This window comes from Pipistrellus kuhlii, unplaced genomic scaffold, assembly GCF_014108245.1.
Source record: "Pipistrellus kuhlii isolate mPipKuh1 unplaced genomic scaffold, mPipKuh1.p scaffold_m20_p_4, whole genome shotgun sequence".
NCBI classification, from domain to species: domain Eukaryota; kingdom Metazoa; phylum Chordata; class Mammalia; order Chiroptera; family Vespertilionidae; genus Pipistrellus; species Pipistrellus kuhlii.
In genome coordinates this window covers 70628960-70655822 of record NW_023425540.1, presented here as the reverse complement: position 1 = coordinate 70655822, position 26863 = coordinate 70628960, and the positions used below count along the sequence as shown (strand labels likewise).

The 26863-nt window shown below is 43.2% G+C and overlaps 1 protein-coding gene and 1 long non-coding RNA gene across 2 annotated transcripts in view; one reads left to right on the top strand and one right to left on the bottom strand.

Annotated features, from left to right (window-relative positions):
• Positions 1 to 103: 103 nt before the first annotated feature.
• On the bottom strand, positions 104 to 25470 carry LOC118702844. The gene is made up of 3 exons (XR_004982858.2): positions 25438 to 25470; positions 15252 to 15256; positions 104 to 364 (listed from the first exon to the last, which is right to left on the bottom strand). It is a non-coding gene; the product is annotated as an uncharacterized LOC118702844 (long non-coding RNA).
• The window catches only part of LOC118702839 (NXPE family member 3-like), a 56087-nt gene continuing 32476 nt past the window's right edge, over positions 3253 to 26863 (top strand). Inside the window, exon 1 of the mRNA XM_036409308.2 lies at positions 3253 to 3270. The gene's annotated coding sequence lies outside the window, so the exon portion shown is untranslated. The remainder of the gene's footprint in view (positions 3271 to 26863) is intronic.

Genomic DNA, 26863 nt, shown 5'->3' with positions numbered 1-26863 from the left:
CTTGTAGCCTCAAATCTTCCTTCTTAATGACATATCTTGCTTAACTCATAGAGGATGGTTTCTCCTCAGGCTGACAAAACAGGAAAAGCCATAATTACTGTGCAACATCCAGGGTGTTTCACACCTGGGTGGAGGGGGAGACATGTTGCCTAAGAAACTCATGCTACTGGCAGAACATGAGTATCTGCCTGCATCTCGGCAGCATGACTCAGGGGTGGATGTTGACCTATGAATTAGGAGGACACAGGTCACTTCCCAGTCAGGGGACATGCCCCGTTGCGGGCTCGTTCCCCAGTGTGCGGCATGCAGGAGGCAGCCAATCCATGATCTCTCTCATCATTGATGTTTCTATCTCTCCCTTCCTCTTTAAAATCAATAAAAATATTGTTAGATTTGATCAAATAATTGAACCAATACCTCCTCCCCTGGGAACTGACCTTTAGGCCACTTCACAATGGATATTCTACTTGCTTACACCACATTCCACTTGCTAAGACTGTTATCTCTCCCCTCCAGAGTTTCCCAGAATCCAGACCTGAACAGAGAATTCTCCACCCAGAAAAAACCTGCCTAGAGTCCTTTAAAAATCTCTGACTCCCTGTCTTTGAAGGCTGGTGCTATTTTGGAGCTCAGCCCATCTGCTATCCAGGTGACCTAAGTCTATATAATAAAACCCTAATATGCAAATTGACTGAATGGCAGAACTACTGTTCGCTATGACATTCACTGACCACCAGGGGGAGGTGACTGACGGCAGTGCTCAGGGAGGTGGGGCCAGCCAGCAGGCCATGCCAGGCCACCAGCCAAGGCAGGTACCAGCAGAGTACCCCTGACCCCCTCACTTGCCTGTCACCCCATAGATGGGTTCGATTCCGGTCAAGGGCATGTACCTTGGTTGCATGTACCAGTAGGGGATGTGCAAGAGGCAGCTGATCGATGTTTCTCTCTGATCAATGTTTCTAACTCTCTATCCCTCTCTCTTCCTCTCTGTAAAAAACCAATAAAATATATTTTTAAAAAAAAAGAAAAAAAAAGGATGTCCCTTGGCCCTGTGGGGGCTTTATGTGCTGTGGGGACTTGGTAAACAAGTTTCCAGTTAACATTAGTTTCTCCTTGTCAATAACTGCAAATGTTTTGGGAGTTGTTTTGAGAATTTGTTTCCCAGACATCTGATTGGACTCTCTAGCTTAGTGGACACCAGTGTGTCAGATTGGGGGTACAGAAAATATTGTTAGAAGAAATCTTTGGATATATCAGAGATAGGACGCAATTATTTTGTTTATTGCTATACTAGAGGCCCGGTGCATGAAATTTGTGCACAGGGGTATGTGTGTGGGGGGGGGGGGGGGCGCTGTCTTTCAGCCCCCTGCACCCTCTGTAATATGAAACCCAAGACTTCTGGTTCCCACTGCTCACCTCCCTGCCTGCCTAACTGCCCCAAAACGCTTCTGCCTACCAGCCTGATCACCCCCTAAACTCCCCTGCCAGACTGATTGATGCCTAACTGCTCCCCTACTGGCCTGGTCCCCCTTGCAACTGCCCTCCTCTGCTGACCTGGTCACTCCTAACTGCCTTCCCCTGCAGGCCTGATCACCCCCAAATGCTCTCCCTTGCAGGCCTGGTCTCTCCCAGCTGCCCTCCCTTGCAGGCCTGGTCGCCCACAACTGCCCTCCCCTGCCGACCATCTCGTGGCAGCCATCTTGTGTCCACCTGGGGGCAGGATCTTTGACCACTTGGGGGCGGCCATCTTGTGTGTTGCAGTGATGATCAATTTGCATATTACCTCTTTATTATATAGGATTGGTTAGATGTAATATAATGACAGCAGAGTTCTGTAAGGATCTTGCATAAGAGCCTCAAAACTGACCAGTTATTAGTCTGATTAACAAATAGGATGAGGTTGGTGTGAGAAAAGTCGCTAGAAACTGAAAGGAGGTTTACTAAAAAAAGTACTAGTCTTTTCAAAATTATTTTGGGACCCTACTAGTAGAGTTAGATTTAAGTTGAGGGCTATAGATTGAAACTGAAGAGGGAGGGCTCTTGTGGTGGGCTCTTTAGGGCAGATCCAGCAATCAAAAAGTTAATTTCCAGCAGCAACGATATTGGAAATGTGTAGTAGTATATTAGTCTTCCATTCTTTTCAGGGGGGTCTTGAGTATGGTAGGAATATGAAAACAAGAAAGATAAATACTGCTGGCTAAAATTCAAATAATGTGAGTGGAGTGGAGGACCTGGGACTTTATTTGATAGGAATTAAATCCAACAAGCACAGAGAAATTCTCTTCCTGGAGGATGGAGGCTGGGCATACGGACAGGCTAGGAGAAAAGAGTGTCAGAAACATGAGAAAGACAATTACCCTGAGGCCCCGCCATCACATGACTTATTTGTAACAGGTTCTCGAAAAGGAGTTAGAGGCCCCGGATGGGTTCATAAGGGCAGGTCTCATTTTGTGGTTTCTGTGGGGACTAACAGGAAATATGTTTGATTTGACATCTGTGAACGGCTTTATCCCTGGGAGCTTTGCTGCAGTTGGGGTGCTCAGTCGGACCTGATGTGAATGGGCCCTTCCATCTGGGCTGTGGCTGGGACTTAGGACAGCCGTCCCTCCAGGTTTTTAAGTAGACCTTGTCCCCAGGTTTAACTTATTTGTCCTAGGTTAACGGTGTAAGACATCGGCCTCTGCCATTGGTGAGTGAAAAGGGGCTGACTTTTCACTTTTCTTTAGGACTTTGAGGTTCCTTGGCATTGCTTGGCTAGAGTCCTTCTTAGGGTTTGATTAGCTTCTTCTGCCTTATTTGAGTGTTGAGGTCTCCATGATGAGTATAAGGGATAGTTGATTCCTAAGCAGGAGCTAGCTGTTAGGTAATTTGGGCTACAAAAGAGGGCCCATTGTCACTCTGGAAGCTTCTTGGTAAGCTTCCAAAAAAAAAACCTAGGTAAGATTTTTCTAAGTACTTGGCTATTTTAGTGGCTTTTTGTGTGTTCTGGTAGGAAGGGCTTCGATCCATCCAGTATAAGTGTTTACAAATACTAGCAAATATTTAAATCCAGTTTTAGGAAGGCATCTGAGTGAAATCAATTTGCCAGTCTATCCCAGGGTATATGTACCCTGGTTTGTATTGGTGACAGAAAGGGAGGAGGAAGAAGGTGGTAACTCAAGACTATTTTGGAGCGGAATGCATCCTTGAGTCACTTCCTGTACAGTTTTTCTAACGCGCTCATATCATAACCAGCTGGGAGACAAGGATGACAAGAACACCTCTCCTTTCGTGGGTGCCATTATGGAGCGTTCTGAGGTAACAAATGTTTATTATCCCTTGATATCCAGCCTGTGGGTCTCTAGAGAATCCATTCGTTATGGCCCAAAAGATTTCCTCAGTGTTGTATGTAGAAGGGCCTTCTGGTTGCTGAGGGAAGTCAGGGGCCAGAGCTGCCTTTTGGGTGATTGAGGAAGACAATGCTGCTATATTCGTTTCCGGATCTACCAACGTAATGCCTTTGGTTATATCTGTGTTCCCTTTTGGTGGCCCTGGCAGTGAGTGTATCATTGTTATTTCTTGGGTCAGTGCTACAGTTGCTGGGAGTTCTAAATTCCTAAAGGGTGTTTTATGGGGAGTTTTTAGCTGTTCAAGGTCCTCTTTCTTCCCAAATGGGAGCATGGGCATGTAATATTAGAAACTGATACTTTGAGTCGGTGTAGATATGAACTCATGTTTTTCCCCTGGTTGTAAGGCCTTAGGATAGGGGTGTCGAACTCAATCAGAGAAGGGGCCAAAATCTAAAATCCAGCCTAAATCGCGGGCCAAATGGTTTACTGAACAGTCATAAACTGTCATTGTGATGGAAACGCAGCGGAGTGCAGTGATGACAGCGCGGTGCGGGCCACATTGCAAGGCCTGGCGGGATGGATTTGGCCCGCGGGCCTTGTGTTTGACACATGTGCCTTAGGAGTTCAGCTTTTTGGGCCGAAGTCGTAGAGGGGGGCAGGCTTTTGCCTTTGTTGTTTCTTGAAGACTGACAATGGCATACCTGCCTTTTTGACCCCATTTTGTGTAAAATGATTGCCATACGTAGACTAGTCTGCATCAGGTTTAGGTAAAGGTTCATCGTTTAGGCCAGACCTGCTGGACTTGTTCAATAGTGTCTGTGCATTGGTATGTAACCTGGTAGACTACCTTCCTGTTGCCAGGAGGGTAGTAGGACTGAGAGTTTGGCAAGGCTTTAGGGTTGATTCAGGAGAGTTGAGGAAGACTTTCTATTTATTTAAGCCTTCCTCCGGAGGCCATGGATAAACCCTTTATTTACTTGATCGGAGGCTTGTGCTTTTAGTGGCTGACCTGGGTACGTTTATCCACCGCTCCCTACTATGAGAGCAGTGGCAGCTACAGCTGGTTAAGAATGTGGCCAGCCGGCCACGAGAGCAGCATCCAGCGTTTTGGAAAGTAAGCTGGTAAATTTTGGGTGGGGACTTCCTATCTTTCCGCTATATACAAAGTAATCTGTTTCTCTCTCTCTCTCTTTTTACATTTTTTATTCAATTATTATCTGTGTACATATTTCTCATTCTTTTTTTTTAAAAAAAAATATGGAACGCTTCACAAATTTGGATGGTATGCTACTCTTCATCGTTCAAATTTTAGTGTATGTGATGCTGAAGTGAGCACAGTAATCTGTTTTTCTAAAATTGGCAGCCCTAAGCAGATGCCCTGCACAGTTTCACTTTTAATTTCTCAGAGGCACGTTGGCATTAGGGGTCCAGTCTATTGGCCCTTTGCCATCTTCTTTCAGAAGCCTTATGAAGAGGGTTAGCATTTGGCCCCAAACCTGGTATCCTCAGGTGGCAGAGGCCAGCGATTCCTAAAAATTCTCCAATGTTGTTTACTTTGTGGGACTCTGAGAGCCAGTGTGACTTACTTCCTTTGGGGTGACAGGCTCCGGGCTTCTGAGGTAAGGAGGTACCCCAGATATTGGATCTCTGGAAGGTTATTTGGGCCTTTTGGGGGAGATACTTTATATCCTCTATTTACGAGGAAGTGTGACACCAGGATAGAATGTTTATCTGAGTTCTCTGTGTTAGTACTAGAAATTAATATCATCACAATATTGTGGCTCAGGGATTTTCAAACAAATGGGGACTGTTCCTAAAGCCCTGAGGGAGTACAGCCCATAGATATTGGCAAGTCTCCCTAGTTTGGGGGTTCATCCATTCAAATGTGAACAAGTACTGGGAACAAGTCCTGGGAATCAGGATGCAGAAAAAGGCAGCCTTTAAATTTAATACAGCAAGATACTTGTCTTCTCCTGGGATTTAAGGTAGTGTATGGGTTTGGAACTATAGGATGTACCAGAATTACAACCTTATTTACAGCCCTTAGGGTCCTTCACAAACTGGTATTTGCCATTTGGCTTTTTTAAAAATATATTTTTTTTATTGATTTTCACAGAGAGGAAGGGAGAGGGATAGAGAGCTAGAAACATCGATGAGAGAGAAACATTGATCAGCTGCCTCCTGCACACCCCCACTGGGGATGTGCCCACAACCAAAGTACATGCCCTTGATCAGAATCGAACCCAGGACCCTTCAGTCCACAGGCCGACGCTCTATCCACTGAGCCACGCGGGTCACGGCCATTTGGCTTTTGTACTAGGAGAAGAGGGATGTTGCTTGGGGACTGGCAGGGCCTGAGCAGCCCATGCTTTAGATATGTATATATTTAATGAGAGGGTCAATCCCTTAGGTCTTAAGAGATGCTTTTTTTCAGGGTGGGGTGCCCCTGGTTTTGCTCCTATTGCCCTGCCTGGTATTCCAGTTTCCCATACCTCAGGACTGGCTGCGAAGAAGACAGACTCCAGACCAAGCATGTCGAATCCGTGGCCTGTGGACTGCATGCAGCCCACAACTATTTTTGCAGCCCACCCAATATGATGGCACTCAAGAAATGTCTTAATAAAACTTTCTTAACTTCATTTCTACAATATCCTTTCATACATAATTATTAATAACGAACTACAGTGTTCGCTAATGACTGGTTACTTTAATGGTGTTGCAATCAGTTCCCATACGAGCCTTATGCACAGGCTGCGCCATTTCTCTCCACTAATACTAGAGGCGAATATTTTAGCAGCCCATGGCCACGCCATTCTTGTACTGACTTGTTTGGTGTGTGCAACAGGAAATATTTCGCTTTTGGAGAACAAGAAAAACAGGTTTATTTGTATTACCCTTATTAAATTGTGCAGTTATTCAGTGTCTGATAAGTAAATGTTCAAGAAAAAATATTAATCTTTATTAAAATGTTCTATTATTTTATGTTAATGATTCCTTGTTTATTTCAGCCCTTTATATTCAGCATGTCTCTACCGAAATGAACCTACTTTCTATGAAAATGGGGGGGGGGATTTTTTTTTTTGCGGCCCACATAGACTCAAACCTTGTTTATTTGGCCCGTGCTAGCCTTTGAGTTTGACAAGTTTGTTGTAGAATATTATTAAATTTTGGTTCAGGGTGAGAAGTTAGGTTGGCCATCAGGAATAATAATGAGAGTTTATTAACTTCTATGGTCATTTCTAGACTAGACAAGCTGTCCCTCCCTAATAAAGGAATGGAGCACCTTGGAACTACAAGAAAATTAGGACTAAAAGTGATATTCCTGAGGGGATGAATGAAATGGTAGCGTTGAGGATGCCCATTCACCCCAGTGATCCAATAGGTTTTGGAAGAAAGAAACCCCTGTGAGTGAGTCAGAGCAGAGCAAGCAGTCCCTGTGTCCAATAAAAATGAATGGACTTGCCAAAACCGGTTTGGCTCAGTGGGTAGAGCATCAGTCTGCGGACTGGAAGGTCCTAGGTTCGATTCCGGTCAAGGGCATGTACCTTGGTTTCGGGCACATTCCTGGTAGGGGGTGTGCAGGAGACAGCTGGTTGATGTTTCTCTCTCATCGATGTTTCTATAATAACTCTCTATCCCTTTCCCTTTCTCTCTGTAAAAAATCAATAAAATATATATGTATATATATACATATACATATATTGTACATATATACATATACATACATACATGTGTGTGTGTGTGTGTGTGTGTGTGTGTGTGTATATATATATATATATATATATATATATATATATATATATTTAAAAATGAATGGACTTACCTGTCACCTCAAGGGCCACCAGGAGACTCCTCTGGTGTGATGGTTTCAGATGGTCGGCAGTAGGAGGCCTCAGGCACCATCTGTTCTCAGGTGTTTTAAACATCGTTGGTTTGGCGGCACGGAGTTCCCTCGGAAGCCTAGGACATTGGTGCAGACGGGGCATGGTCCTGGAGGAGGCGGGTCCTGCGTTCGTGGTAGGCACTCCTTTAGGTGTCCTGCAGGAATACACAGGATTTAAAGCTGTGGCTATCAAGTGATTATGCCTTTTGTTTCCATCTGGTGGCCTTTTGCTCTTCCTCTTCCATGTCTTGGTTGTTACAAACACTGAAAGCTAACTCTATCAGTTGCTCAGTGGGGGCCTGCGGTTCCAAGGCTAGTTTTTGTAACATTCTCAAGCTGACTGGGGTTGCCTCCTGGATAAAAGGCATTTCCTCAAGTCTGCGTGTGTTAAGCCCTTAACAGACTCAAGGGGATTTTGTGTACTTTCCTATTGCGTTTGTTAGTCACTCCGAGAAAAGGGTGGAGTTAAATCTTGTGTGTGTGTGTGTGTGTGTGTGTGTGTGTGTGTGTGTTTAATATATTTTATTGATTTTGTACAGAGAGGAAGGGAGAGAGATAGAGAGTTAGAAACATCGATGAGAGAGAGTCATCAATCAGCTGCCTCTTGCACACCCCCTACTGGGGATATGCCCGCAACCAAGGTACATGCCCTTTACTGGAATCAAACCTGGGACCTTTCAGTCCCCAAGCCGACGCTCTATCCATTGATCCAAACCGGTTTCGGCTTTTGTGTTTTTTTCAAGTAAACTTTTTTATTTTGTTATAGTTACCAGGCTTAATAGTATAGTTTGTTATGCCTTCTATGAGATAAGTAACTACTAGTGTACCGGTTAATAATGCAGATTTTGTAATCAAAGAAAACATACTAATTTCAAGAGAAACATCAAAAGTGCTTTATTCAAAGTAATGTCCATCGCTAGCTACACATTTCCCCCCATCTTTCAGGTAATTTGTGGATACCGTCCCAATAGAATTTTTCTTGTTTTGAGGCAAACCATTCTGAGACCCAATTTTCCACTGCTTCGTATGTTTTGAAGTGCTGCTCAGAAAGTGCATGTGCCATCTATCCGAACAAGTGGTAATCTGAAAGAGCAAGGTCTGGTGAATATAGCAGGGTTAATATTTCCCAGGCAAGATCTGTTAACGTGTCTTTAACTAGTATTTTTATTATTATTATTATTTATTGTTTAAAGTATTAAAAATAGTAGTACATGTGTCTCCTTCTTTAACTGGTTTTGAAGTGTATGATGGTGCGTCATCATGAAGCAAAATTACTTTGCCCTGTATTCTGACACATTCTGGTCATTTCACTATCAAAGCGTGGTTCAAATTAATTATTTGTTGTCGGTAGCGATCAGTATTAACTGTTTCACCTGGCTTTAGAAGTTCATAACACACAACACCTTCCTGATCCCACCAAATGCAGAGCATTGTCTTCTTTTCAAAGCTTTTTGGCCTTGCAGTAGATGTTGATGGTTGACCTGGATCAACCCATGATTTTGTGCATTTGGGATTCTCAAAATAAATCCACTTTTTATCGCCAGTCACAATTCGATGCAAAAAAGACTTTCTTTCATGCCATTAAAGCAACATTTTACTGATGACTTTTCGGTTTCCCATTTGTCTTTCATTCAGTTGATGTGACACCCATTTTCCTTCCTTTAAAATCTTTTCCATTGCTTGTAAAGGATCACAATTGTTTGCTGAGCAACGTTTAATCTTTCTGCAAGTTGTTTTTTTAGTTTGACACGCATCTTCATTCATTAAACTTGTAAATGTCGGTCTTCAAACTTTTTCAGTTGACCTGAACGTTCTTTGTCTTTCACATAGAAATCATACCTTTTAAAGCATTTTAACCAGCATTCACAGTATCTTGAGTTGGAGAATGTTCACTATAAGCTTCCGAAGTATTCAGCAGCATTTTTCTTCAAAATAAAGTAATGAATTAAAACTTCCCACAAATGCTCTTTTTTTTTTTTTTTGGCACGAAACTCAACATTTTTAAACATAAAAATATCTATGATGTTAACACCTTCAGCAAATTTGACATAAGAAGTTTTGAAGCTTGTCGTCAATACAACAAAGTAGCATACATATCAAATCGCATATACTGTATATCAACATATGTGTAACCCCATCTATTGAAAAAAAAAGTCCACATTGTTAACCACTGCACCTAGTATTAAGGCCCAGTGGTCCTTTCCCTCTTATTCTTCATCTGTCCCAGTTTAATAGACTTCTTTAGGGTCCTGATCTGGGATTGCATCTCCTTCAGTCTATATATGCAATGTTGATTTAGCATGATGACTGGCTAATTTATCAGGATAAGCCCTAGCATCTTCTATATGCACTGCTTTTCATTTGCAGTGCAGCAGTGGGAGAGAACAGTCTGTAAATCCCTCCATTAGGTCATAATGTTACTGATGAGTTTGCGTGCTTGTCTCCTGATATAAAAGAATCTAGACCAGGGACACTGATAAAAAGCAAAGGCATATTTATTGAGGTTCTACAGAGGGTGAGAGCACTGAGATAGGGCCTCAGGTTCCATGCCCCAAAGGTGGGTTTTAAATCAGGGTGTCGGTTGGCTAGCTTTAAACTTTTTTGGAATACTGATGTCCGGGTATATATCAGAAACTCCAATTGTTATGGGATTATGCAACACTTACTATGAAATGCAGGAAGGAACTTTCCCAGCTAGTTATTGAGACTTTCAAAGCTTTAAAGTTCATGATTGAGTTGTGACGGATGGCTTGGTTATGGATTAAAAAAAAAAAAAAAAAAATAGCCCTAGTCAGTTTGGCTCAGTGGATTCCTCAGTCAAGGGCACATACCTCAGTTGCAGGGCCTGGTGTGTATAGGAGGCAACCAATCGAGGTATCTCTCATATCAGTGTTTCTCTCTGTCTCTCCCTCTCCTTTCCACTCTCTCTACAAATCAATGGAAAAAATATCCTTAGGTGAAGATAAACCAAAAAAAAAAAAAAAAATTTTTTTTTTTTTAAAAGAACACTTATAAAAAATATTTTTTTTAAAGTCGGGGTACTTCTTAGACCATTGTTTTAGAATTATTCTGTTGATAACTGCCATATTCTGGTGGGGTTTAACTGGATAGAGCAATTTGTTCTGGTAGGGCTTGACTCGATGGTGCAGTTTTGGGGAACATTTTATTCTACCTGTTTCAGTAAAGCAGTGTGATTAAACCCCTGTGTGAATTTGCTAGGATCTTTGGTAAACCAATCAAGTTTTTTGTTTTTTTGTTTTGTGTGTGTGTGTGTGTGTGTGTGTGTGTGTTTCTTTTGTTTTGTTTTTTGCAACGGGACAGATCAGAAATAGAAAAGGAAACTTGTATGCAAATAATTTCTTTACAGGCTTCCTGTTAGATACTCCCCCCAGAGACAACATGCTACGGTTTGGATGATTTTGAGGTCCCTTCCTGGTAGTGACAGGGCTACAAATTAGGGTGAGCGCTAGCAGTTCTGTAGTGGAGGAGGGGTTATATGGAGCAGCTGGACTCTGAGAGACAGCTGTGAAGTGAGCTAGGGAGCAGGCTGTTCCACCCTCTGGATGGATTCTGTCTTATCTATTAGAGACAGAAGCCAGCTTCTTGCAGGGGCTGTGAGGAAGGTGTCCATTAATTCATCAGACATTGTGACAATTAAGGAATATCCTAGAAGACTTCCTTAAATCCCTATCCTTGTAAAGGGCCATAAATACCTGAATATAAGGTTTTTCACTCCATTTGTCTTCATTTTTGCAAAAACAAATCTAATTGGAGAATAGTGTCATAATTCAGTGTCATTTACAGGTCAGACTTCCCCGTTCCTGAGATTGTATCGAGGTCTGGGGACATTACAAAAGAAAAGGATGTTCTTTTTTCTTTTGATCATTGCCTGTAAAGTTGGATCAATTGTTAAGGAGCCATCCTAGTGAGTAATCTTGGGGAATGCTGTTGGCACAGCCCATTTTGTCTCTTTTTTACCTGGTCAATACAGTTTATGACTGATTATGAGGCTTCCAAATCCAGGGGATGAAGTGTCCCTCCAACCATCCAAACAGTTGCTATGATGTGCACTGACCACCAGGGGGCAGACACTCAATGCAGGAGCTGCAGTGATGTGCACTGGCCATTTACAAAGAAATGGCACCAAAGACCTGGCACCGACAGAGCAACACTCAGCTTCCTCCAAGTGGGACACAGGCCCCACCACCATCCTGGAGCCACAGCTCATCAAATTGCAGCCAATGCTACCAAAACTCCATGGCGCAAAATGTGGCCTACAGACCAGCCTGGCCCAGAATGGTCTTCGTGGGCCCAGCTAATGACATCGTGTAGCAACACCTGGCTTCCTCTCCCTAACCTTCTTGCAATTTCTTTAGCCCAGGAACACAACTTGCTTTATACCAGGTGCAAACATTTTATACTTTAACCAAATGTCTGTGAAGTGTTTTTTCCCATGCCTCATTCATTTGATCCTCACAGAAGTCCTGGAGTAGGTAGATAGGAGACTCAGTGGCATCCTATTTTCTTTTCTTTAGCTGAAAAATGGAGATCTAAAGTTTAGAAACTTGGCCCAACTGTAAAGAAGTAATAAATGGTGGATCTTGAAAATGACTTAAGGTTTTCTCACTGAGCAGAATATATACTGCTGCAGTTAAATATTTACCCTTTGTTCTCCCGGTGTGATCTACAATAATAATGTGCTTCATGTTGATATTTATTGCCGTGTTGCTGACAATTACCTGAAAGAGAAGTTGGGGTGCTTCCCTGGGCTGGAAAAAAATTAGCCAAATCAGAAAGCAGGTCTAATTAAGTAACTTTATTCTATATATATAAAAGGCTAAGTTGACTCACGCATGTGTCACACTGAACTGCATCCAGCACAGCCAGGGGTGATCCTGAGGACAGGTGGTGAAGGATGAGGAAACAGTGACACAGCCTGTAAACCGAAGCTTTATTTTATAGTCAGTTCACACAAGCAAAACAAGGGGAGTGGTTAAGACATTTAGAATGTTCTTGTGAGTTTCAAATCTATTTCATTACTCAAGCCTTGTTTTGGCAGCACTTGCTGCACCTCCCACAGCCCATTAGCTTCCTAGGAACAAGGGAGGACTATAAGGTCAAGCTCAGTTGTGCTAGGAGGGCTCTGCCCTCCAGGCTGGGACTTGTATGTGGCTCTGCCACCGGTCAGTCTGAGGCTTGACCCCATAGCCGCCCCCTATACCATACACATAAAGCTCTCACTGGTGCCAATCACACACGTGTGCTTCCATCTGTCATTGTTGATTGTGAATTTGGTTGACACTTCTATTATAGATAAAGGGAGAATAACGATATTAAAATACTTATTTTAATTAATTTCTTTTCAATGTGCATGAATCTGTGTACCGGGCCACTAGTTACTAATAATTGTGGAGAAGACAAGATTTTTATTTGTCCTTGACAACTTTTAAAGAGTCTGGAGAAGAGTGAGGGGAGATATTAAGCTTTGGTGACTTCAGCTGTTATTTTTTTAAAGTGGCTGCCCCCCCTCCCCCCTTTTAATTATTTTACCCTTGTTTACACTCCTAATTACCCAACAGGAAAATCTGTTGAGACTCTCAAAGCTTTAAAAGTCACGAATGAACTGTGGAAGCAAATATAGTGTCACCCCCAGTTCAAGGAATTGCATATGTAATGTCCCAAAGAGTTGTTTATATGGGAGAAAAATAAACCAATGACAGACGGTAAGATGTACCATGAAAAGAATGAAGTTGTCAAAATCAGTGTAATAAATGCTCCAGATAGAGGACCAGGAAATATGAAGCACAATAATAGCATTTTTGGGAGCCTGATTAATATATTGTGAACCAGGTAAAGGAAGTCAGGTCCCTAATAGATACATGTTCTATGGACATGTTTACCCTGTGTTCTGAGGGTGGCCTTACCAAAGATCTTGGAAGTAGATGCCCTGAGGATGGATTTAATCTGCTCAGATAGGGGACTCGGCTCCATACTTGCAAAATGAGGGGCGAGAAAAGGGCAGGGATCACCAGGTCCTGATTCACTGGACCCCATCACCCAGGTGTCACCGGAAGACCGTCAAGTGGGTAGGTTACTCTGTATCCAGGGGACAGGCTTACCTTCTATCTAAGGGTTGATGAGGCACATTTTCATGAAATACTTATTTTGCAGTTGACATGCAATTTTCCACCACACCAATGACCAGAAGTGACAGGAAAGGTGAATTGGAGAGAGAGTAAAGAGAATAAAACTCCAGGTCCCATCTGGGTCACCAGAGAATGCAACAGGACAGGGACCAGACCCAGAGCAGGTCTGCCACAGGCTGCCCAGTAGTGTGTGGGGGTTTTACTTCGTGCACGAAAGGCTTCACAATATGAGTCCAGGTGATTTTAAAGTACATTTACTAAAGCTGGGACAGCGAAACAAGGGAAGGGCTTAGGACAGAGAAGCAACAGGAGAGAGCCTAGGTAGCGTTCTGTTTTGGCTCTCTAGGAATGAAAGATGGGACAGAGGGCCGAAAACCAGGACTACAGGCTTTATGAGAGGAGAAGGACCCTTCCTGGGCTGTCTCGCAAGGGGAGAGTAGCAACACGTACAGAAACACGCCTTTTGAGGGGAGAAATGGGAAGGGATGGGGCTTAGGGTACTTGGCATGCACTGATTGGTGGTTTTATATAAGGCACATGATTAGGCACTTAGGTACTTAGGAATCAAGGGCTTAGGGTATTTGGCAGGTGCTGACTGGTGATTCAATGTATAATCCATATAAGGTGCCTGGTTAGATGCTCAGGAATGTCCAGGCCACAGGTGCAGGTTACATCATACTCCATCCATCAGTTGGGGGGAAGGAGGATCTATCATTCCAGGCTTTTCGTAATATTTTTTAAAAATTGAGAGTCCAGGCAAGGTCAGGGTGTGAAGATCCGTCTTCCAAAGCTACTTCCTGCTGAGAGGGGACGTCACCAGGGGTATCTTCCCGGGGTCTCAAGGATTCTGGTGCTAGGTTCTGAATTCAAGGCCAGATAGATCTCTCCCACCTTCTGGTTGGCGAACACCTGCATTCTGTTCTGCAAGAAACTAGTGAAACAGAGTATGAGAAAGGGGCCAAAGAGCAAAACTGAACGAATAAATACCAGTGGGCCTAATAGTGGGAGGAGCCATGGGGTAAGTGAGTGAAAACAGGTAGTGTTTTCCGTGCTGGACGAGGGGTGCAGCAGCATAATTCCCCAAGAGACTGGTTGGTAAAGTCTTGAGAGCGATCCAGTTGAGTCACGGGAGGTAAAACTTGTCCTGAGGCTCCACAGTGTCACTTAACTGGTTTTGTTGCTTTTCTGGGCCTGGAGTTGAAATACAACTGGAACCTAGGTGTTATTTTTAGGGGGGGAAAGAATAGTGGTCTCAGTTGCCTCACTAGTAATATGAAAGGGGATAATAAGTTACCCTGGGGGTAAGGTTCTTTTGCCCCTTGCTGGGCATCCACATGTTTCTTGTAGGTCCTGAGACAGGGTTTCAAAGTATGATAGAGCAGTGGTTAAGCTCCCTATGGCAGTTCCAACCCCTGCTGTGATGCCGAGCGTTAGGAGGAGAGGGATGATCTGGACCCCTCTTTTGTGTCAGATATGATGGGTGATGAGGACAGGTAAAGGCTACATCTACATTGGGTGAGAGATAGATGAGAGTACAGGTTCCTGTCCAGCTGATGGAGAGACAGATGTATGTGTTTTTCCCACAGAGGAAGAAAAATCCCTGATCATAGAGACAAGCTGATAGGTGTAAGGAGAAGAGGTGGACTGAAGGGTATGAGATTCCTTTTCCTAGTTCCGCACTCCAAGCTGAGAGGGTAGTCACCATGGTGCTACCAATAAGGGGTGACAGATGAGTGATTAAGATTGTGTTGCAGCTGGGACCGGTTTAGCTCAATGGATAGAGCATCGGCTTGGGGACTGAAGGGACCCGGGTTCGATTCTGGTCAAGGGCATGTACCTTGGTTGCGGGCATATCCCCAGTAGGGGGTGTGCAAGAGGCAACTGATCGATGACTCTCTCTCATCGATGTTTCTAACTCTCTATCTCTCTCCCTTCCTCTCTGTACAAAATCAATAAAATAATATTTAAAAAAAAAAAAAGATTGTGTTGCAGTGAAAGTGGGAATGGATATTATTGTAGAAAGGGCTGTTATCCAAGGGGAAAGAAAAAGGGAAGGAAAGAAGCAGTTGAAGATGGGGCTGGAGAAAAGGCAGAGGGAGGAGGGAGTAGGCCCTGAAGCATGTTTCCAGGCCTCTAGCTCAGGCGTCTTCAAACTACGGCCCGCGGGCCACATGCGGCCCGCAGAGGAGTCTGATCTGGCCCGCCAGGTTTTTTGGGCAGTGAGCGCAGCTGAGGTGTTACAGTAGGAATTAGTAGTTCATATAGTCCGGCCCTCCAGCTCTCTGAGGGACCGGGATCTGGCCCCCACTTTAAAAAGGTTCTAGCTGCTTGAATTCTAAAACGTGGCATTTTTTCCTAGAGATAATGATCATAGATGAGATAAGAAAATTAGGTTTTTACAGTCTCAGGAATGGCTTGGCCTTGTGGGTCAAGACAGTGAAACTGAAGTAGGTGACTGTGGTTTGGAACAACTGGGTTTTATGAGGGGATGCACGGTAGTCCTGGCTGGCACTGAGGTAGAATGAGAAAAGAGTGAATGGGGGAATTTATAGTAAGATGCAGTGTAGACGTGAGGTGACTGATGACTGTGAGACTAATCTGTCAACCCCCGTAATAGAGACTGAGGAGTGGACAAGGGTCCCAGCGAATTCAGAGAGGGCAGAATAAGTGGCCCCAGTGTCAATTAAAAAGGAGATTGGCTAACCTGCCACCACAGTCATTACCCGAGGCTCTGTCCTGGTGATGTAAGTCTGGGACCCTGACAGGCCTGGGCAGCTTCTTCGGTGGCCAGTCCTAGCAGGTCTGGGAGCTCCAGACAGAATGCAAAGGGCTGCTGTACTGGACTGGCTGAGGTGAGACCCCGAGGAGCCAGACTTCAGTCTGATTTCCAGTGGTTTTCCTTCCGCATCTTGGGCAGGGCCCAGGCGGGGGTCTCGGGTTTGAGCAGGACTCGGCTCAGTGTCCTTCCTGGCTGCATTTGAAGCATGGGCTTAGCCCCTGACTTACCCGCGGGAGGACTGGCACTTCCTTTGGGTCTGAAAGCGGTGGCTAGGAGCTGCAAGGCCTCCTACTGGGCCTCAGCCTTGGCCTGATCTCGCCTTTGATTTTGGATTTGGGTCTTCTTGTCACTATTATTAAAGATCTTAAAGGTCAGGTTAACGGGGTATTTTTGAGGGGTTTGTGGACCTGTATCTGTTTTTTTGTTTTTTTGTTTTTGTTTTTTTGTTTTTTTTACATTTACGGCATATGTCAGGGAGTAAAGGTGGTCAGGTCAGTGGAAAAAGAATCCTGAGATGCCTCTCAGTCTGTGAGGCTGGACATAGAGAATGGGATGTGGACTCAGGCTATGCCCTCAGTTCCTGCTGCCTCCCTCAGGGGTAGAATGGATGTGGAAATAGAAGAAGCTGTTGTGGAAGGCAGTCTTTGGGTGGCCTCAGAATGAGTGTTAGATGGGAAAGGCTGTTTTGGAGCTCACGTTCTCGGGATTTGGGCTCTCAGGAAGATCAGAAAGTGAGAAGGGAATGGCCAGCTACCTGTGAATTCGGATGCTGGTGGCCCCAGTGGCAGAGATTAGGCGGAGAGCACAGGGGAAGGTGGGCGGTTAGAATTCTCAGAGGTAGAGTGTGGGGTGCGGATTCTGCAGCAGGGTTGTAAGGGGGCAGCGGGAGTGAGACACGTGGAGGGGAATCATCCGCTGGGTCGAAAGAGCAGTCAGAAGACAGATAAAGGGGCTGAGGACAGATTTGAGAGGGCAAAGAGGACTTCGAGAGGAGGGTCTGATGGGTGGAACGTGAGGAGTAAAGCGAGGGCGAGAGTGTGGCAGGGGGAGCCTGATCAGGGGGATCTCTGAGGCCTTCCTGTCCAGTAGCAAAAATTATCTAGGTCTTGAAGGATATTGGAATCAAAAGTGCCGTTTTCAGACCACAGAGAGACGTTGTTGAGTTTGTGTGGTGGCCAGGTCGAGCGTCTTTGGTTTAATGTAGCCAGAAAGACCAAGGGTCGAGAGATTGGCGAAGAGACATCCTAAGGGTGTGTAGAGAGGATTTGGACTGAGAGGTCCCCCTTTGGACTGGAGGGAAGGGCCACTGGGAAGTTGGGGAGAAAAGAAGGAGCATCCTCCTTTTCCCTCAGCCAGCCTGTAGAGAGAGAGAGACAAGAGAAGGTTCCAAGCCCGTCACCCCAAGATCTTTCCCACGGGGTAGAGCAGTTTCCTGGCCAGGTACCTGGGCTTTCATAGAAGGTAGAACACTTAGCCGAGAAAACGGGAAAACTCTGAGGCCCTTCCACGTCAAGGGAATGATGGGATTGGGGAGGGGGGGGCGGGGGGGGGGGAAGTCCCTGAAGCCTACCAGTGAGAAAGCGATGAGATCCCCACGTGTCCTGGTACGGCAGGGTTCAGAGCCGGCCAGTCAGCTCAGAACCATGCCACCGAGCAGAGCCAGAGCAGGAGTCAGAAGCTCGGGGCCAGGTTCAACGATCGTCCACGCTCCCATGCCCCCCTCCCAGACTTGGATACCAAATGAAAGATCAGACAGAGGGCCAAAAAGCAGGACTACGGGCTTCATTAGAGGAGAAGGACCCCCGCTGGGCTGTCTCACAAAGGGAGAGCAGCAAAACATGCAGAGGGGAACACGCCTTTTGAGGGGAGAAATGGGAAGAAATGAGGCTTAGGGTACTCGGCACATGCTGATTGGTGGTTTCATATAAGGCACATGATTAGGCACTTAGGTACTTAGAAATCAAGGGCTTAGGGCACATGTGTCAAACACAAGGCCCGCGGGCCAAATCCTTGATAGCATGTGAGTTGGTTAACAGCACTGTTAAGGAAAAGATTGTTCCACTCATTTTAAATTCACATTTCTGGTTAACATTGTCAGTTTATGACTGTTCAGTAAACCATTCGGCCCGCAATTTAGGCTGGATTTTAGATTTTGGCCCCTTCTCTGATTGAGTTCGACACCCCTAGCTTAGGGTATTTGGCAAGTGCTGACTGGTGGTTCAATATGTAGTCATATAAGGTGCCTGGTTAGATGCTCAGGAATGTCCAGGCCACAGGTGCAGGTTACATCATACTCCACCCACTGGTTGGGGAAGGGAGGATCTGTCAAGGAGCACTAAAGGAAAGAAGTGGGCCACACTGGGCTGCATGGACTCACTGAGAAGTAAGAGTCGCAGTGACAGATGTATGAGCCAAGGCAGGGCTGCTTTGAACTGACTGAAAGGCTTAGGATAGAAGAAGCAACAGGAGAGAGCCTAGGCAGTGCTCTACTTTGGCTCTCTAGAAATGTTATGAAGAAGGAGTGGGCCCCACACTGAGTTGTTGTCAGCTCATTGAAAAGTTAGAGAAAAGGGACCAGCAGACAGGCTCAGGGGATTAGTCCAGGACAAGCTGCTGCCGCCCGTTGTTCCCCTGGTTGGAAGTCTTATGGGGACCCTTAGAATTTAGGAGAGAAAAGATGCATGCCTGAGAGGGAAGAAAGGCATGGGCATGCTCCAGAGCGAGATCTGGCACTGGCATCTTTGCCCAGAGGGTTTTTATCTCTCTTATGCAGGGCAGCAGGTGGTGGGGAGGGTGTGGAAGGTGAAAGGATCTTCGGGAAGGTCACTGGGAAGAGTTTCAGCCGAATATTCATCAGCTTTCCAGGTGAGCTCTTTAATAGGCTGATGCACCAAAATGAGTGTACTGGGGAGTTTGGGATTATTCTTTGGTCAGCTTTACTGCTTTGCCATCTAGGGTATGTCTGGCTCTAATTGTTTTATGTGTGTGTGTGGGGGGGGGTATTGTTATTTGTTCCCTTGACCTCATCTGTCCTTGGGTTTTGCTGGCACAAATGACATTAATTGGGTCTCTGTTATCTATCTCCTTGACTAGGGCAATTTAGCTATTTATTCCATACTTAAGGAGGAGAGGTATAAACTATTTGCTCTCAAGTGGTTGTTTTGGTTTTTTTTTGCTAAGGAAGGTGAGGTTTTGTGTTTAGCTAGATGATTGTTTGGCCCTATTTTATTATTTTATCTCCATTTCCTGATTTCATTTATCTAGGAATTTTCCTAGATTCTTACTCTCTGCCTCAGTTATTAGTTGTCTTTAATCAAAAAGTTGTTTTCAATTTGGTTTTGTGACTATTGAGAAAAACGTTTGCTCTAATGTGTTATGTAACCTTTAAAAGAATGGTAAAGCCAAGGCCGGTTTGGCTCAGTGGATAGAGCGTCGGTCTGTGGACTGAAGGGTCTCAGGTTCAATTCTGGTCAACGACATGTACATTGGTTGCAGGCACATCCCTGGTGGGGGATGTGCAGGAGGCGGCTGGTCAATGTTTCTTTCTCATAGATGTTTCTAGCTCTCTATCCCTCTCCCTTCCTCTCTGTGAAAAATCAATAAAATACATTAAAAAATAAATTAAAAAAATAATAATAAAGGAAGCAGCCTTTGTTATTTTAATAATAAAAAAATAAAAAAATAAAGAATGGTAAAGAACTAAAATTCTATTTAAAATATTTTTGCAGTATTTTTTTCAAAATTTAATTCCAAATTTTAAATCTAGGCTTTTTCTAATTAGGTATTAAATAAAAAAGAAAAAGTGAATATTTTGGATTTTCAGTTTTTATTTTCAAAAAATATTTACCAGCTGAAACCAGTTTGGTTCAGTGGATAGAGCATTGGCCTGCGGACTGAAGGGTCCCAGGCTTGATTCCAGTCAGGGGCATATACTTTGGTTGCGGGCACATCCCCAGTAGGGGGGGGTGTGCAGGAGGCAGCTAATCAATATTTCTCTCTCATCGATGTTTCTGGCTTTCTGTCCCTCTCTCTTCCTCTCTGTAAAAACTCAATTAAAAATAAATAAATAAATAAATATATATATATATATATATATATATATATATATATATATATATATATATTTAAAGTATTTACCAGAACAAATGGAGAAAATAATTAATATAATTTTATATTTATGAATTTTACATTTTAAAGTAGTATGTTGTAAGGTTATTATAAGTTGTCCCAGTGTTTCCCCCATATGTATTTTAGTATAATTTTCATTAGTTTCATTGTGCTTCACTTTAAAGTACTTTGCAGATGTTGCATTTTTTTTACAAATTCAAGTTTAGTGGCAACCCTGCATTGAGCAAGTCTATCAGTACCATTTTTCCAACACCATTTTCTCACTCTGTGTTTTCTCTTTCATATTTTGTAATTCTTGTAATATTTCAAATATTTTCATTATTATTATATACTTGCACAAAATTCATGAAGAGCAGGCCTTCCTTCCCCCAGCTGCTGGCACCAGCTTCCCTCTGACACCCAGGACCCAGGCTTCCCTCTGGCCACTGGCAGGCACCCAGGACCAGGCTTCTCTCAGAGCCCTGGCTTCATCCAGAAGGCCGCCTGGAAGGACATCCGGTCTAATTAGCATAATATGCTTTTATTATTATAGACTAGAGGCCCAGTGCATGAATTTTGTGCATAAGAAGGGGAGGGTCTCCTCAGCCCAGCCTGCACAATTTCCAATCTGAGATCCCTCAGGGATTGGGCCTAAACCAGTAGTCAGACATCCCTCTCACAATCCTGGACTACTGGCTCCTAACTGCTCACCTGCCTGCCTTTCTGATTGCCCCTCACTGCCCCTCCTCCCTGTCAGCCTGTTTACCCCCAACTGCCCACCTCCCCTGCCAGCCTGGTTACCTTATGAAGCCTGCTATTTGGTTGTTTGGTCGTTCCTCACTGCCCCCCCTGCCGGCTGGGTCTCCCATGCAGCCTGCTGCTCAGTCATTTGGTTGCCCCTCACTAATCCCCACTGCCAGCCTGGCTGCCCCTTCCAGCCTGTTCGGTTATCCATTCAGTTGTGACAGTCGCTTAAGCTTTTATATAGATAGATGTTATGGTGATCTGTGATCAGTGATCTCTATTATCCTATATAATAAAAACTTAGTATGCTAAGTATCCAGCCATCCGGTCATCCATTCAGCCAATCAAAGTGTAATATGCTAATAATATGCCAAGGCAGCTTAACTGCTCACTATGACATTCACTGACCACCACGGGGAAGACATTCCAACTGGTAGGTTAGCTTGCTGCTGGGGTCCAGCTGATGGGGACTGAGCAAGAGGGGGCTGACATGCTCTGGAGCCCTTCTGCTGGTCAACCTCCCACATTGCTCCCTGGCCCTGATCATGCACTGGGGGGGTCCCTCATGCACCCTCTTGAAATCTGGGACCCCTCAGAGGATGTTGGAGAGCCAGTTTTGGCCCAGCCCGCAAGCCAGGACCCCATTGGTGCATGAATTCATAAACCGTAACCATAGAAGATGGTGAGCTTAATCGATAAATGTTTATATACTTACTCCATTAACTAGCCATTCCCCCATCACTTTATCCTCAGGACTCCCTTTCCCCTGAGACACAATAATATTGAAATTAGGCCAGTTAATAATTCTACAATGGTCACTAAGTATTTAAGTGAAAGGAAAACTTATAAATAAAAAGCTATAAATGATTAAGCTTCTCAAAAGTTAAGACAGGCCAAAAGCTGAGCTTCATTGACCAAACAGTTAGCCAATTTGTGAATGGGAAGGAGAAGTTTTTGAAGAAAATTAAAAGTGCTACTCCAGTGAGCACATGAATGATAAGTAACTAAAACAGCCTTATTGCTGATATGGAGAAAGTTTTAGGGGCTTGAATAGAAGATTCAACCAGCTACAGCATTCCCTTAAGCCAAAGCGGATCCAGAGCAAGTCCCTACGTCTCTTCAATTCTGTGAAGGCTGAGAGAGTTGAGGAAGCTGTAGAAGAAATGTTTGAAGCTAGTAGAAGTTAGTTCATGAGGTTTAAGGAAAGAAGCTGTTTCCATAATATAAAAGTACAAGGTGGCCGAAACCGGTTTGGCTCAGTGGATAGAGAGTAGGCTTGCGGACTGAAAGGTCCCAGGTTCGATTCCGGTCAAGGGCATGTACCTTGGTTGCGGGCACATCCCCAGTAGGGGGCGTGCAAGAGGCAGCTGATCAATGACTCTCTCATCGATGTTTCTAACTCTCTATCCCTCTCTCTTACTCTCTGTAAAAAAATCAATAAAAATTTAAATTGAAAAAAAAGTACAAGGTAAAACAGCAAGTGCTGAGGTAGAAGCTGCCACAAGTTATTCAGATCTTCCTAAGATAATTAATGAAGTAGACTACAGCAAAATACATATTTTTAATGTAGATGAAGGTCTTGTGTTGGAAGTAGATGCTGATTTTCATAGCTAGAGAGAAGTCAATGCCTGGCTTTAGAACTTCCAAGGACAGAACAGCTTTCTTGTTATGGGCTAATGCAGCTGGTAGCGTCAGCCAGTGCTCATTTATCACTCCAAAATTCCGAGGGCCTTTAAGAATTATGCTAAATCTATTCTTCCTGTACTCCATAAATGGAACAATAAAGGCTGATGACAACACATCTATTTAAAACGATTTACTGAATATTTTAAGACCACTGTTAAGATGTTAGTTTAATTTTTTTTTTATAAACTTTTTTCTCATATAAATTAGGCAAAGGAGATGAGAGGACCACTTAGTATCACACATTAGCAGCACAAACATGACATGGCTGATTTTCTGTTGATAGCCCCAAACTAAATCATAATATTGGTACACTTATTTTTTTTTTTAGTAAAAGTATATTGTTAAGGAATTAACATTTTCCTTTCAGTTTTTAGAATATCAAAATCTTTTCTGAGCACCAAATGGCTAGGTCAGGGGTCAGCAACCTTTAAGACATAAAGAGCCACTTGGACCCATTTCCGAAGGAAAAAAAAACAACCTGGGAGCCCCAAAACCATTGCGACATTTAAAACAAATATAACACTGCATATATTGTTTCTTATCTTAATGCTATATACCAGATTGTGCAGTTAGCTGTCAATCTGAAGAAAAAAAAGACTTTTTCACTTAACAATGTAAAATATATTTTTGCAAATTAATAGCCAATTAAAATATTTAATTTACCTGGTTAATGGGATTTTTGCTCCTGAACCTCAGTTTACAGTGTCTGCACATCAGGGCTGTAAGACGTTACCTTCATTTTCACACTGGCTTGCAAGTTGTCATCTGTGAGGCGTGACCGATGTTTGTTTTTAATATTGTTCATGTTGGAGAAGACCTGCTCACATACATATGTGGAGCCGAAGATCGACAGGACTCCAATGCATACTTTTTCATGTTTATATAAGTGTTGGGGATGGCATTCCATGTTTCGAATACAAGTTTGTCCTGTTTGGGAAGGTTTTCAATATCACTCCATTTATGATTCTGAGCCAGAATGGCCTTCTGACGGGCAACATCCTCAAGAGTAGCGGCCAAGCATTTGAACTTGGACACCCATATATCTTTGTCGGCTATATCGGCCAGTTCCATCTCAAGATCAGGTTGACTTACACCTGCAAATGCAGTCATATTCAATAGGAATGGATCGATCGCCAGGGGAGTGACAGGAAAGGATAATGTGGTTTTTTCCTCTCTGAACTCACAGAATCGTTTCCCAAACAAACTTTGCATTGTGGTGATTGCAGACTTCAAATATTCCAAATTTATCATATCATGACTTTGTTTGAACTCTCTCAACGAGGGAAAGTGAGACAGTGTACCTCTCTGTAAATCTTTGACAAACACTGTCAACTTGCGCTTGAATGCCAAAACGTCCTCCAGCATGTGCAGGGCTGTGCCTCCTTTCCCCTGAAGGGTTGTATTTAGTGTGTTTAGATGTGCTGTCATGTCTACCATAAAATGTAATTTTTCCAGCCACTCTGGTTGTTCCAGCTCAGCAAAGGTGAGCTCTTTGCTGGCCAGGAAAGTTTTTACTTCTTCCAAACATACGACAAAGCGTTTTAGCACCTCGCCTCTGAACAGCCACCGGACCTTGTTGTGGAGCAGGAGGTCAGAATATATGCTTTCCACTCACTGGCCCGACTCCCAGTGACAGTCACACTGCAAGCCCTCTCTTTCTCTTTCTCCAGTCCTCTCTGTCTTCTTCTTTTTCCTTCTCCCTTTTTTCTCTTTATTGCTTTTTTATTATTATTATTTTTCAGTGTCCCCTCTGTCAGTACCTCTCTTTCCCCTCATGCTGTGATGTGAGGGAGGAGGCTGGGCCAGGACAGGGACGCTGTGGTTGCCTAGCGACGCTAAGTCCCCGCCCTGCCCCTGCTATCGGCCCTGCTGTTGGGAGCCGCAGCAATGCTTCAAAAGAGCTGCATGCCGGCTCTGGAGCTGCAGGTTGCCTACACCTGGGCTAGGTTGTGAATCCTGGCCACTTTTAATCCACTAAAGACTAGTGGGAATGTATCAGCCAGAGCAGCAAGTAATCTTTGTTTTCTAAACCAGAGTGCCATATCTGTCATCCTGCAGTATAGCCAATGCTGTTGTAAACAGAACTTAAAGTGGTATTAAAAAACCTCCTGTTATGCAAATTTAACTCTGTATATCTTACTATAGATTATGTACAAGCAACATTTAAACAAAATTATACTTTTAATTCTAAAAAAAAAAAAAGACATAGGGTATCTGAATGAATAAGAAAAAACAACAACCCCAAATCTATGGGACACAGTGAAGGCAATCCTAAGAGGGAAACTCATATCTATGTTGTCTACAATTGACCCACCTCAAAACAGAAGACATATACAGACTGAAAGCAAAGAGACAGAAAAATATATTTTTATGCAAGCAGAAATGAAAAACATCTGGAGTAGCAATATTTCTATCACATAAAATAGGCTAGAACAAACGCTATAATAAGAGACAATGAAGGACATTACATAATTATAAAGGGATCAATCTAACAAGAGGATATAATCCTTAAAAACATTTATGCAACCTACATAGGAGCACCTAAATATATAAAGCAAATCTTGATGGACAGCCGAAACCAGTTTGGCTCAATGGATAGAGCGTCGGCTTGGGGACTGAAGGGTCCCGGGTTCAATTCCGGGCAAGGGCATGTACCTTGGTTGCGGGCACATCCCCAGTGGGGTGTGTGCAGGAGGCAGCTGGTTGATGATTCTCTCTTATCGATGTTTCTAGCTCTCTATCTCTCTCCCTTTCTCTCTGTACAAAATCAATAAAATATATATATTTTTAAAAATCTTGATGGACATAAAGGGAGAGATCACAATAATTCAGTCATAGTAGGAGATTTTAATTATCCTTTACATTACTGGATATATCTTCCAGACAGAAAATCAACAAGGAAACAGTGGCCTTAAATGACACATTAGACCAGATGGATTTAATTGATGTTTTTTCAGAGCATTTTACCCCAAAGCAGTAGATATACATTCTTTTCAAGTGGACATGGAATTTTTCTAGGATAGACTACATGTTAGGGCACAAAACAAGTCTCAATAAATTTAATAAGGTTGAAATCATATCAAGCATCTTTTGTGACCACAATGGTATGAAACTAGAAATCAGTTACAAGAAAAAACTGAAAACACACAAAGACATGGAGGCTAAAAACAACAAATGAGTTAACAATAAACTCAAGAAAAAAATCAAAGATACTTTGAGACAAATGAAAATGAAAACACAACAACCCCAAATCTATGGGACACAGTGAAAGCAGTCCCAAGAGGAAAACTCATAACAATACAGGCTTACACGAGGAAACAAGAAAAATATAATATAAACAATTTTACCTTACACATAAAGGCACTATAAAAAGAACAACAAACAAAACCCAAAGTGAATAGAAGTAAGACAATAATGAAGATAAGAGTGGAAATAAATAAAATAGTCTAAAAATATACAAAAGATCAATAAAACCAAGAGCCAGTTCTTTCAAAATGTGAAAAGGATTGATAAACCTAAACCAGACTCATTGAGAGAGAAAGAGAGAGAGAGAGAGAGGATCCAAATAAATAAAATCAGAAATGAAAGAGAATAACTGACACTACAAAAATACAAAAGATTATGAAAAAATATTATGAACAACTATATGTCAGTAAGTTGGATAATCTGAAAGAAATGAATAGACTCCTAGAAAGACACAATCTTTCCAAACTGAACCAAGAAGAAACAGAAAATCTGAACAGAACAATTATAACCAACAAAATTAAAACAATAATAATAATAAAAAGCTCCCAACAAGCAAAAGTCTGGACCAGATGGCTTCACAGGTGAATTTTACCAAACACTCATAAGGATTACCACCTATCCTCCTCAAACTATTCCAAAAAAGCCAAGAGGAGGGAAGACTCCCAAGCTCATTTTACGAGGCCAGCATTATCCTAATTCCAAAACCAGATAAATCACTACAAAGAAAGTAAATGCCGCCCTGCCAGTGTGCTCAGGGGTTTAGTGTTGACCTTTGAACCAGAAGGTCACAGTTAATTCCTGGTCAGGCATCTGCCCAGGTTTCGGTCTCCATCCGCAGTGTGGGTGTGCAGGAGACAGCTAATCAGTGATTCTTCTCTCAACATTGATGCTTGTATCTCTCACTCCCTTCTCTTCCTCTCTAAAATAAATTTAAAAATATTTT